This window comes from Lepisosteus platostomus, chromosome 14 (assembly GCF_059453375.1).
Source record: "Lepisosteus platostomus isolate fLepPlt1 chromosome 14, fLepPlt1.hap1, whole genome shotgun sequence".
In the NCBI taxonomy this organism is placed as follows: Eukaryota; Metazoa; Chordata; class Actinopteri; order Semionotiformes; family Lepisosteidae; genus Lepisosteus; species Lepisosteus platostomus.
In genome coordinates this window covers 38,938,501-38,946,192 of record NC_142624.1, presented here as the reverse complement: position 1 = coordinate 38,946,192, position 7,692 = coordinate 38,938,501, and the positions used below count along the sequence as shown (strand labels likewise).

At 40.6% G+C, this 7,692-nt stretch overlaps 1 long non-coding RNA gene across 1 annotated transcript; it reads right to left on the bottom strand.

Moving 5' to 3' along the window:
• Positions 1-808: 808 nt before the first annotated feature.
• LOC148649479 (uncharacterized) lies at positions 809-4,623 on the bottom strand. Its single transcript, XR_015926363.1, has 2 exons — positions 3,871-4,623; positions 809-1,284 (listed from the first exon to the last, which is right to left on the bottom strand). It is a non-coding gene; the product is annotated as an uncharacterized LOC148649479 (long non-coding RNA).
• Between the last annotated feature and the right edge of the window lie 3,069 nt (positions 4,624-7,692).

The following is a 7,692-nucleotide window of genomic DNA, read 5'->3' as shown; positions in this document are numbered from 1 at the left end:
ATGGTAAAATTTTCAGAATTTCCACACACCTGTGTTCCCTGTGTTCCACACATGGGCTACGTGTGTTTTGGGACTCATAATGCAAATATGCCTTATGTGTCTGTGTATAGCAATACATAACAATTGGCTCATGCACATTCCGAGCTGACATCCCACTGCAAAGCTTCCACAATTTTGCTACCATAATGAAGAGTGAAGATAAGAGCAGAGCAGGCCAGGGGTCTGCTCTTCCCATAGCCAGGAGGTAGAAGGAGAGAGAGAGAGAGAGAGCGAGCACACAGCTCTACGTTGCCCTGCAGTGAACACCAATAGCCACTGGTCTAAGAGCAGTATCATGCACACCCCTCCCTGCTGAAGTAGACGCCAGGAAAAAAATGGCACAGTTTTAAAAAATCAGTTTAGATTTCTGTTCTGACTGTCGCACAAACATCTAGTGTTTAGGCTGAAAGATGTGATATGGCAACAGGACCACACATAAGTAAGCCTGTTGTTCAGAAGCCTGCAGCATGGTAGCGATGTACTGTATGATGTAAACCATGCTCATAGGGAAGCTGGAGATGCAAACCAGATCTTCCGTTTCCCTCACATTCCAGATGCCTTCTGCTGTTTAATTGGTGTGTTTGTGTTGTAGGTCTGTGTGTAACAATACATAACAATTGGCTGCTGGTCATGTTTAATTTATGGGAAATAAGGACATTCAAGTTAACTACACATAGATACATTATAACTAGAAGCAAATTTCATATTACCTCTGTTGTCAGTTATGTACAGTGCCCACAAACAAAATTACGAGTGCGACATCTAAGCTGTTTTTAACAATAAATTCAGATATTTATTTCTCACTCATGAAAAACGTGATTTGATTAATGTGAACAACTCCTTAGCATGGCATTTTTTAAAAAACAAAATCGATGCAGTTCTACCTTCCTGGGTCAGTTAAGTTGATAATGTTGAGTCTCTTTATTTTGAAGGAACGCACACGCTGGTACAGTGGGCTGGCAGGTGACTCTTCTCGGTCAGGTGGCTGTTGTTGGGTAAGTAGGGTTGTAAAGCAGCAGTGGACACCTCTTGCTCTGACTTCAGCGTGTGGTGGTCGCGGAAGCTGGAGGCGAGCCGTGGACAGACCGGCAGAACAGGAAGACCCTATGCGGAGGGGCAGGAATGGAGCAAACGCGGATAAAGTCGGGGAAAAGAGACCCCCTCAGGCAGCGGACGTGGGGCGACCTGGTGAGGCGAGTTTCACGACACCCGATCCCCATGCCCAGCCCGGAGGATAGGGAGACCCTGAAAAAGATAGCCCCAGACAACAAGACACACGGGAAGAACTGGTAAAGCACAGGGAGACTAGGAACAGGACAGAGAAGGAGCCCCCTCTGGATGCAGAGGGCAAGACAGTGGTGTCTGTAGCCAAAAACCAGAATGAAAACCGCAGGACATTCTCTAAAGGAAACTAGGTCGTTTTGAAGCTGAAAGGAGGACTCCATCGGAACCATAACACAGGAATTAGGCGATTTGGAAAATACCGTAGAGGAAAGAAACCACAGTGGAGCAGAGGTCAGCAGGGGGCCCGAGTTCGGTTCGGTTCGGTTGTTTTTGTGATGATGGTATCATCAAATGCTTGTATGGCATTACCCACAAATATATTATATTGTACTTGCAAAATAATCAAAATATAATTTTTATTGATTGTATTCTAAATATACACATTTTGTATATAAATACGAAACTCTGAATATTTCAGAATGGGGAAAAGCATTTTTTCTTGTGGGTAGGGATTGTGGCATATTTCCAAGGTGAAGACCCAGATATGTCATACATGAGGTATGTTGAAGAAAGGACTTATTTTTAAACGGTAAAGAAGAATTCCACTTCAATAAACAGAATTTTTTCCATAACTGTACGCGATAGATTGGCTTGTCACATTGTGTGAACATGAGGAGCTAAGTCTTCCCCTGAAGACAGTGTGAAAATTGCAAAGTTTCTTAAAAGGGTCTAAAATGTCACAGTTGCATGCAAGTGTGTCAGCCTACTGCAGGCAAGCTTCATGGTGAAGTCAGGCAGCCCGGCGTTCCTCGGCAGTTTGTAGGTGTGTGTTGGCACTGTTTCACACACAGGTAGGATGAGGTAGATTGATATCATACAGGAAGTGGTCAGTTCACTGGAATGATGTGAAATTTAAAATGAAGTTATGGTGTTGACTAAAAGCAGTGAAAGACTAGTTATGATCCAGAAAAAACAAAATCACCTGAAACCCGAATTTCGGATGGGAGAATACCTTTTGTCACACTTATTTAAATCAATAAATTCATTCTATTTAATTCAGATTCATTCAATTACCTTTAAATTTGATTGTCCAAACATAATCTGCTTTATAAGGTTACACAAAATAAGAACAGCTTTTTATTCCATAACAGATATGCCTCTTCATAGCGCACATTTGTTTTGTCTGTTTCATTTCGTTGTTGGATCTGAAGAACGTCCACTGTGCTGGCTTTGTCAATGTTTTTGAGGATAAATGAGGAATATGATCCCTTTGTAGACACTAAAAAGATTTGTTTTTTTAACTGATTAGTGTTAATTGTTGGTCTTTTCCACGTCGATTCTGAGCAACAATAACATTCTTATATCTTGATGTCCAAACTTCACGCAATATTCTAGTCTAAACCAGTCTTACTAATTTATTCTAAGGTCTTAATACATACCATGTTTTATCAACTTTGATTAGACATCCTAACCTTGTTTACTTTTTAATTGCTTCCCCACTTTGCCTGGAATATGAAAACACAGTATGTCAACAAAAAAGTAGCCTCTTTAGGGAAACTGCAGTCCCAACAATCTCTGACCTGTTATAAAATCTCAGTGACAAAATAAATTCATTGACAGCATAGAACATTTTTTAAAATTTCAAATGAAGCACAAAAACATGTACTTTGAGAAAGCAGAGTTCGCAAAGTTGTCACAAACCCCCGGTCTCACCACAGGCGAGAGTGAGAGTTTGTGCAAACTGCGATGTGAAGCGGCCCTTCCTGCTCACTAGTCACTGTAATGACTCATACAGTGCGACCTATGAGCGGATAATTTTAGTTGTACAGCAGAAATGCGCCAACATGACCTGCAACCAGCTTTAACAAGTAGTATTTGTTGCAAAACCGTGTAGAAGTCGAGAGCGATATTTCTATGGGATTAAAAGAGCGGTACTGTATTCACAAGACTGCTTGTTTACAGTGCAATAGGACCGCCTCACGTCACCGGAAGTTTGTTCTCACATTATGCATCGGAGAATATGGCGCTGCGCGCATCTGGAAATTACTTCTGTTTCGTCATGTAAATTGGAGGTTTTACACGTTACGGTGTACGTTTGACTTTAATTGTGATTTGAAATTCACTCATCGACGCAGATTCTTTCTAAACCTAGAAATATAAAAATAGCCTTGCTATTTCCCTTTAACGCGTTTCAAGTGAGGGCCTTTGTTACGATCCCTCTCAACCTGAAAGCGTGTTGTGGAAGGCCTACGCACATGGACACTCTGTTGTAGGGTACCGGTACCCTATTGCTATAGCCCGAGTGGGGTGAAGCCGGACTGCCGGTAGAGTAATCATCTCCCCACCCTCAGTCTGTAACCGCCTTTGCCCTGAATTCTCCATGTTAACCTATTCCAAAAAAAAAATACGGGTGCGTTTCATTCTCCCGTTTTTAATCTTGACTAGCAAAGAAAAAGAGGACCCAGCTTTTCCCTTTTAACCTGCGGGAAAGCCAACCGACACCGCTCAGAACCCTGGATTCGTACTGCGGACTCGCAGTAACCTGACTCCACGCCAAGCCAATTAGACCGGCGCTCAGAACCTTCTTTATAGCGAGAGAATGATTACCTCCAGCTGCTGCAGATGTTACCCCGCCGTCTGCTGCGAATTGCTGCAGTTTTTCTCCCTGATGGCGCAAACCGCTCCATTACGGGGTCATAGGACTTTTTTCTTTTAACAACCCAGCTGAGGGTAACAGGGTTTTGGTCGGAATTCTGCACCTTTTGGTTCTGAATCCGGTGGAGGTACCGGAGATGCGTGTGGCGCACTTATCACTTTGTCACACGATTCAGAGATGCACCATTTCCCTCTTATATACTGTAGCCGATATTTCCGTTCTTCAGGACAAGCTTTCTCCCATTCAATCATCGCGCACTAATTCAAGATCGGATTCCAATATTTATTCATTCACGCCCAGATGAATTTCAAAATCTCTGTGGAGAACCCATTCGGCTCCACCTTATTACAAAACCTGTGAAGCATTTCTGAAGCGGTAACAAGCTCACCGAAAACAAAGGGATTTCTAAGTAATTTGAAACATTCATCTTAACTATTTTTACATCCGCCTGAACAAATCTAAGCACACTTGGGGAAAGTGCGTAAATCGAGCTCGTCTATTTTTTTCAATTTACAACACTTGTTTAATAATCAAGACTTTTAAAAAATCATTCAACTAAAAAAGCGTGGGTACCGTAAACTACCTGTGTGTTTTCACTCAATTGTTATTGATGTGTCTTATAGGGCAGAGTTATAATTTTAGTCAATATGATGAATATTCGTATTTTAGACACGGTAGCGTGTCTCATTTGTCTCTAAGTGATGTATTATGTAAGGAATTGAAATGAGATTAAGCCGCATATTCACACAAAATGAGTAAACGCTTGCTAGGTAGAAACCATGACCTGTTTTGTCAGTTTAATTGCGTGCTTCTACTGATTTTTAAGGACGCAACAAGAGCAGGTGATATGCAAACGCCATTCAGGTAGCGACGGTAATTAAAAGGCTTGGTAATTACAGACTGATGTGTGTAGGAGCTTAATGGCTGCTTTAGACAGTCGATGCATCCAAGTTAATTGTAGCAGAGCCTACGTCAAGTAAATCGCTGAAAGGAAAATACACCTGCGCTTTGGTTATTTAAATGAACTTGCACAATAATTGAGACGTTAATACTCTAGTTTAGCCCTTAATACGCTCTTGCAATTCCTACTTTATTTTTAGCTGACGAGGATTTGCTCATTGCTATGCAAATTATACCGGACTATTTAAAAAAGTAAAATGCTTAAGAATATTTATGGTTTTACACAAATATTTAAATGGCTGGGGCAAAACAAAAGAGCTGAATGTGGTTATTTGTTCTGTGTCGCTAAGGCAAAGTAAACTTCATTAAAGCATTTTTCTAGAGCCATGTACGTCTCATATCAGAGATGAAGTTTCATATATAAATAACCTGAGTAACCGAACTGTGGCATTTCATACAATAAGCGATCGATACTAAATCCAGGGGGTGCGTGGATAAACTAATAAAATACGAGACAAGAAATCAGAAATTATTTATGAGCCTCATTATTTTGATTTTCCAGAGATCATTTTCTTGGCGTGTTTCCTTTAAAGCCCCCGCCCAGCCTCCAGAGCTGAAGAGTCCTGCTAGGAGAACAGTTCCAAACACGAGAGAAGGTGGACACGAGCGGCCCAGAAAAGAGAACAAGCCTTCCTTGAAGTATTGCACGGACTGGCAGAGGGATTGTAGCTCAGCAATCACACGAGACAACGGATAATGAGGCTCTGTGGCATAAAGTCCAGCTCTTGAAAGGAAGAATACAGGACTGTCTGCGCAGAGAAAGGCTTGAATTAAAACTTCCGCTGTCAAACTCGCTCCTTGGAGTCGTGCTGACCTCAAGGAGTAACAATTTAATAAGAGGGCATAGTGAGAAATAAGCTTTCAGCTGCTCTCTCTGTTGCATCAATCCAACATTCTCACGGTAGAGTCTTTTTGTTTGTGTCTTCTGTGAAAAAACTACTTTTTCTTGACACTGTACACTGAACATCTGCAGGTTAATACTCGAGGGTTAGAGGTGAACAGTGTCTCCCTCAAAGGTGAACAAACCACTTTGAAAATTAAAAAAGTGTATTACTGAAACAGAAGACTTTTGCTGTTAAAATACTACATAAATAATATTTTCCCACTTTTTAGTTTATATTCTTAGGATATATTATATATCATAATATTTTTTTCTTTTTATATTGTGGGTATCCCAACTTTTCATTAATTTGTAAATAAACTTAAATTACAGTGCTTCAGAATGATGGTCAAAATCAAAAAACAACATTAAAAAGATTCACAATACAGTGTACTGAAATTTTTTAAATTTTTGCTGTAGATTTAAGTTCCAGGATGTGACTTATTTTAACCCTCTTTCTGCTTTAAAGAAGAAACTAAGCCTGAAAGAAAAAAAAATCAACTAAGGTTCAAGCTAATACATTTTTTTTAAAAGGAATGAAGAGAAAAATATTTACTCTTGGTGCTGAATAAAGGAAACACGCTTTGAATGGCTTGGGAAATAATCTATTTCCTTTCAATCTTTCAATCCATTCCTCTTGTCAGCATTTCTTTTATTTTAACATCTGGAACCAGTGAAGCAGCAAATGGGAGTTCATGGTTATTCTCTAAAAACAGCTTTATTATTCTGCTTTGTTCATGAATGTGCAGTGTATCTATAGTTTACAAGGAACACAATGCATCCACAATCTGTAGTAGAAGGTGTGTCCTCCTATCAGTTAAATCCTCTTTGTTCACACATGCACTGTAGCATTAGGAGTCAATCATAAAACGTTGCTTTAAGCACAAGAGGACACACCACAATGTGTTGTAACTCAAGTTCTTTGTGAGATTATTTCAAAATGTAGACTTAAAAAACATAAAATAGCTTTGGGACCTGGTTTTTGTTTAGGAGATGCCAGTGTTATGTCTCTGAATCATTTAATGGATGGTTTGTGATTCCATACATTCGTTTCAAGTTGTTAAAATCTCTCAGGCTTGGTCTGTAAAGTTAAGAAAGAGATCAAGCACACACCCATCTTCCTTCCCATTGTATTCTATGGTACTGTAGCTGCTGATCTAAAGAATGTTTTGAGCTGTCTGTTTCTTTAAGAGCTCGTATGCCCCTAAATCATGTTGAACGTAGCAAAGATGATTGAACAAAGTAACTGGCTTATGTTTGTTAGCTATCTTCTCTTTGCTGCTGAATGATATGATATTGCTGATCATGCAGTGTAAAGAACACATTTTAACACTCCTTCTGCTTCAAAGAGTAATCTAGGCTTTAGAGAACAAAATCTACTAAAGTTCTGTACCAGCCAGCCTGTTGAAATAAAATAAACTTGAGATAGTAAGAGGGTGTTCACAGGATCTGACAGAGAAAATGGGAAGGCCAGGTATAAAATAATAAATTCTGAGCAGAGATAACACCGACATGATTACACAGTATTAACGTACTTATACAGGCATGTGTTTCTTAAGGACCTATGTTCCCTGCTGCCCAATGAGGCAAAGGATTTAATCCCTTTCTCTAATTGTCAGAAACACAGGTAACTGGCACACATACTGTAAGAAGCCACCTGCGAAGTACAGGTGCCCACCCCTCTCTGATCCACAGACTGTCCCACTGTATCAAAATGGAAGATGCAGTCTCCCTGCTACATTCAGCCACCTCCTGGTTTCCCGGGCTGCTCGGTCCGGTATGGTACCAGATTGCTTGTTATGGCCTTGTTGCTGCAGTGAAATCGAATGTGCCGTGAAAGCAACAGCCTCCCCCAGCCCAGCGGCCTCTCTGTTCTGCAGTGAAGCAGGATCCAAGATGTCTCCCGAGATCCGTGGAGTATGTCCTGTTCGAG